The sequence below is a fragment of the Rhopalosiphum maidis genome, chromosome 3 (genome assembly GCF_003676215.2).
Source record: "Rhopalosiphum maidis isolate BTI-1 chromosome 3, ASM367621v3, whole genome shotgun sequence".
Taxonomy (NCBI): domain Eukaryota; kingdom Metazoa; phylum Arthropoda; class Insecta; order Hemiptera; family Aphididae; genus Rhopalosiphum; species Rhopalosiphum maidis.
In genome coordinates, this window is record NC_040879.1 from 32,267,516 (window position 1) to 32,273,674 (window position 6,159).

Consider the following 6,159-nt stretch of genomic DNA (forward strand, 5'->3'; position numbering starts at 1 on the left):
TCAATATTTTTAATTTACCATTTATTTAGAATATTATTTCTATAGTCTATTGATGTCTGATGAATGATAAACACGTATTCACAATTATAAATTATATACTTTATTATGATTATGCTAAATATTTAAGGTACCGGTTAGTGATTAATTTGAACATTTTCAAATTATATTTAACTGCAATAGACATCATAATGTGTGTTTTTTTAAACATTGAACACTACTATTATAACTTCATAGTATGTGATAGGCACAATAGACTATATATTCTATGGTATAATTTTTTCTACAATCTAATTTATCATTATGTTATTGGACAAAAATACTATCAACTAAACATTTTTAAACGGAAATCTGTATTGGGTAGCTTATATGTGTATATATATACATATTATTATAAATACTAACAAAAATTCACCCTTTACGCTAAACGAATATTTTTATTTTGTATTCAAATCATTGCATTTAAAGTCTAGATTAAAAACTTGATGTATCGAAAATCTAGTATGGTGTTATTTTAGCTAAACTAAAAATACATATTTAAATAACTATAATTTTTCTGCACAAAAAACTTCGAATTTTATTGTTTAAAATCATTTTTTTCTTCACCAAATGGATTTTCGTTTAAATACTTTTATCTATAAAATATTGATGTATATATATCAGTTGTGACCATAACATTCGTAATTTTATAATATCCATTTTTCTCATAATATACATACAAAGTCGTGTAAATATGGTTAATATGTCTTAACATTTCTTTATCTGTAACATAAAATATATTTGTATCGAGTATCGACTATCGATTACCTAATAATTGATCTCAGAAGTGTAAAGACAAATATTCTTTTTTAAAAAACTAATTATTATGAGCTTTACAATTATGCACTATAAAGGTTTCGTAAAAATATACTCTAAATCGTTATTGAGATTTGTTCTCTAAGATTTGATCTACTGTTTAGTTCTATGTTGTTTGACCATTTAATTTCGGGTATACTATTCTTATAGAATATGCACCATAATATAATATTATATTGTTGCAATTTACCTATTTGTTGAAATATTTTATCCTTTTAGCACTTTTTTTTCTCATAAAATGTTTAATGTTATATAATATCTCATTGTAAATGCCTAGTATTAAGTTGAAGATGTATCTTTTACAACCACCACACATATTTTATTATTATTTATAACAAATATAGGTAGGTATCCAATATATAAATAATATTATTTATTTTTTAAATATTATAATATATAGTTATTATATTTATATGTGGTAATTAAAATGTTTATGTACACTATTTTGTATCCGAAATGTCACTATAATGTGTTATTGCTTATTATAAATAGATGTTAAAATTTATAATTATTTTGTTATTGTTAAAATCCATTTGAGATCAAAACATTCATACAATTGAAATATTAACTCAATGTCGTATTAGATACATCTCAATAATATAGGTACCATCTTCCATCGCGTTGTGCTTTATATAAATACAGTTGTAAGAAAAAAAAATATAACTCTATATTTACTGTATATAATGTGTGACTATATGCAATACTATGCCTGAGTATAGCTTTAATAATATTAGAGAACTATATAATATTATTATTGGCTTACAAAAAAAAAACTCATGTAGGTAATTTAGATATACGATTAAATAATATTGGCTAATACTGATGTTGCTATTGTGTTGGAATCCACCATAATGCTTGCAATTTTTTTCGGTTTCGATTCAGATAACTGATATTAAATTTTTCAATCTTCATTATGGATGATTCTTAAAATTACAGAAAAAGTGTTATAGTATTATACTATACAGGTATTATAATTATCAATTATCATAAATGATATTACTGTGATTCATACCACAATGTATGAAAAAAAATGTAATATTTATAGTGTGCTAATTAATATACTTATCCAATATTTTTTTTCTAATTTTTAAATAACAAAACTATCTAGTGAAATAATATAATCATTTTTTAATTAATCCTATACAGAATACACAACAGAATAAAACTCAAATCTATGAAAACCAAAAAATCGATACAATACCTGGCCATTGACTTAGAGTTTGAAATTGACATTATATATATCATGATATTTTTAACATTATATTAATACCATATGCATATTCATAATTATATTTTATATTCTAATTATATCTATAATATACAATTAAATATTTAACCTTAAGTTAAGTAATTTTATATTATAATAAATATTAGCATTTTTATAGAAATAGAACATTAATAATACCAATAAATAGTAGATATTATATTATTTTCCCCTCGAAAAACTTTACTGAACAAATTGTGTTTGCTTATTAATTTTTTCAGTATTCTTAAAAGTTGATTAGAAATATTTATCCACACACGATAATAAAACATACTATAACTATAATATTTAATATACATTTTAGTAAAAATGTTGATAAAAAAAAATATTTTAATCAGGATCTAAAGATATTTATTTAATGTAATTATTATGTATGATATAATTACAAAGAGATTATCAAATGTCACTATTGTCTATTTACGCAATTTGTAATCATCAGATAAATAAAATATAACCATAATTTTATTTTGATAAAATTAAGTTTCATAGTAAATAATAACTAGGGTTTAGCGTTAAACCATAGGATACTTTTTTATGCTTTGAGATAATTTAATTCAGTATATAGGCATAGTATTATAGATAAGGAAACTTAAATAATATTAATATTTCATAGTTTTTTGAAACTCAAAATTGTCTACCAATTACAATAATTACTATAGTACATTCAATTGAGTAAAGTATAGTATTTATTTATTGTACATATAAAAAAACAAGATTTTTTTCTTTCACATTAATTATCTAACCATCTAAAAATAGAAAAAAAATACAATATAAATCAATATAATTACTGGTAAACGGAACTCTTACATTATTTAGGTACCTAGTTTTTTTCTCATATTAAATAAGCAGATAAACTATTTACTTAAACGTCTAAAACATATAATAATATTACAATATATTATTTATACTAATTTTATAGAACACTTTATTAAATACTGTTGTACAACTGAAATAGTTAAATATTGCTTGAATTTTTAGATTAATTATACTAAAATTATAATAATATTTATGTACAAAAGTAAATAAATTATTTAAGGTATCTAGATATCTTATCTAGATATCTATATGTAATATGTATATTAAAACTACTTAAGTTAATTTTAAAATGCAATAAATAGTTGCTTCATGATAAAAGACTAAAATATCTAATAGTGTACTTCGAAATGCTAAGACTAGATAATTAAGTATTTTATAAATTGTACATAAATATTGTAATCTAAATTATTCTTTTTACATTGATTTAAATCAAAATGTATTAATATTTTCAGTCAGTATCATATTATACACTAAAACAAAATATTATATATTAAATATATTACACAAAATATTATTTTCAACTAGCAATTAACAAATAGCTTTAGAAGATGAATAAAGGAACGAATTTACAAGTATATATAATTAAGTGAGATAGTTTTTAGGATGACATTCAATAATGATAAATAAACTTGTTTAAAATAAAATTGGTTTTTATACAACGTATAATACAACCACGCATGATACACGTATTTTCTTAAGTATTTAACTATTGATTAAAATAAGTAATACAGTATTATTATTACGGTGTTTTGAAAATGTAATAATTTTATTTTAAAAACTTTAAAGAAGTTTATATAGTTTTGCGAGTAGAGAATAATAATATGCACATATTATAATAATACAATTATTCATGAAACAATGTGGCGGAAATTTGTCCTTTACGTCTGTATATTTATAGAGACCTATACACATTATTCTTACATCAGATAAATATGTTTTAGTAATATAATATAATTTCTGTAATTAATTATTTACAAAACACCAAATTCAAAGTTTGACACCTATATAACATTTATAAAATATAAACTCAATTTTATTCTTATGTCTAGTAGTTATTAATGCAGTATGATCATTAATCACAAAGTTTTATATTATTATAAAATGTATAAAAATGCCTTTTCTTGTTTTAAAGAAATTTAAATATAACTTTAAATACAACACTGTTAAAATTGCTGTTATTTAAAAGTTGCGTTGTTTAACATACAATCTTAAGTGTAGAAATTTAATTTTGACATGACATTGTAAAGAATATTTGATACTACTGAATATTTGAACACTATGATAAAAGTGAATTTAACATACTCAATATCAAATCAATATTTGAAAGAAGATTGAAATAACTTAAAAAAAACTTCTCATAATATTTTTTAAGTATCTTGGAAGATTAATGTTTATCATGAGATTAATAAAACATTTTGTAGAAGTGTATTAAAAGTTTAACACATAGGCTTATTGAAAAACGGATTTTAAGTATGTACCCTAGAAAATGAAACAATGTATTAAATTATTTCCTTTATTTTAATCATGATAGGCAATTAGTATAAAAATATGAATTTGTTCACTGTGTAATATCAATTTGTTTTTTATTTTTGATCAATTTGCATTTCATATAAATTGTTTTCAAGTTGTTTTGGAATGTTTTGCCTAAACAATTTTTAGTAAAAACTATCAAAGTTTCTAATATTTACCATTATTGCACAAATTATAATTTAATTTGCTCAAAATATAAATGAAAAACAATAATTTTTATACACATATATAAGTCTACTTTAAAATGTTTTGGCCTTAAACTCTATTAATATTATTGCAGTAAGAATATTTTGTAAGTTTTATACATTTAATATAATATTATATATACTATCTTAGTTTCTTAATTTTGTCTTACTAAACGTCCTTTATTATATTTATATAGTTTTCTAATATTTATATCAGTTGACTCGTATATTTATGTCATATTAACAAATTCATCGTTTATTCATAGTTAGAAATTAAGAGATCTGTAATAATCATCTCCATTTTCCAATGATGCACCATGAAATAATAAAACGTATCATTATTAACATTTAAAGGAAATTTGAAAGTTATACATATGCATTATCGTTGTGCTGACCGGCCAAGGATGTATATAATATATGTTGTATAATGTACAAGATGATAAATAAATAATAATTGGTTATCCATGTATTTTATTGACTGTCAAAGAAGTAGGGGGGTCTGTTGTGTTCTATACATTTTATTTTATCTATTTAAACTATGGCAACCAAGTCGACATTATAGGGAGGTATCCGTTGTTCGTTAGATCGCCATAATACACCCGGCTGAGGCCATTTGGAAAGGGTCTCGATTAATTACTTAGGGCATCTTACGAAAGGTATGGGGCTTCATATCCACGAGACATGGAATCTTGCATGTTATTAGTGTATACTTAGTACTAGAATAAAGCGGTTTGTAATGATATAAGTGACCAATATGGAATAAAGCGAGATAAATTTGGAAATGCTATTCTATTGGGTATACAAGTTTTATTAAAACGAATAATTCCGTAATAAAATCTTTCCAAACGAATCGATAAAAAATATTTTACGCTTAGCAATTTGTGATTGTTGATAGATGGGATTTCTATTTTTATCCTAATTTTTCTGTTGTACGAAAAAGTCCTTTTTTAACTCTGATTTTTAAAAAGGTTTTATCTGAAACCAAATCGAAAACATATGCCCCCGGGTATGTATCGAAAAAATTAATTTAAAAATAAACGTTGAATTAAATATAATACGAAAATAGTTGCCACTGTTGTGTATGATAATGCCGCGTTGTCGTGTGGCAAATTTTTTTCAATAAAAATCGTATATTTTAATTTGTGTAGATAGAAAAACTGTGAGAGACGTCCAAGATAATAAACAATCATTGTGTGTAAATGAAGGCCACAATGGGACATTTTCAAGGGGTGAGCGTCGATAGTTTTGTTATATGACTATGATGTCTAATGGAATATATAATTGGCCGTTGAGATTTCGACATCGAAATGAGCGTCTAATATGCTTTTATCTCCGTAGTTTAGAATTTAGTGAAACAATAATATTATATTGGTCCTTAATCAAGGTTAGTATAATATTATATAAATAATTAATCGTATTACGGATGAAATTAGAGCCCGTGGTCGGACTTCATATAACACAAACATTATACGTTTTATTTTAATTATATTTACACACCCTGTACGCGATTTA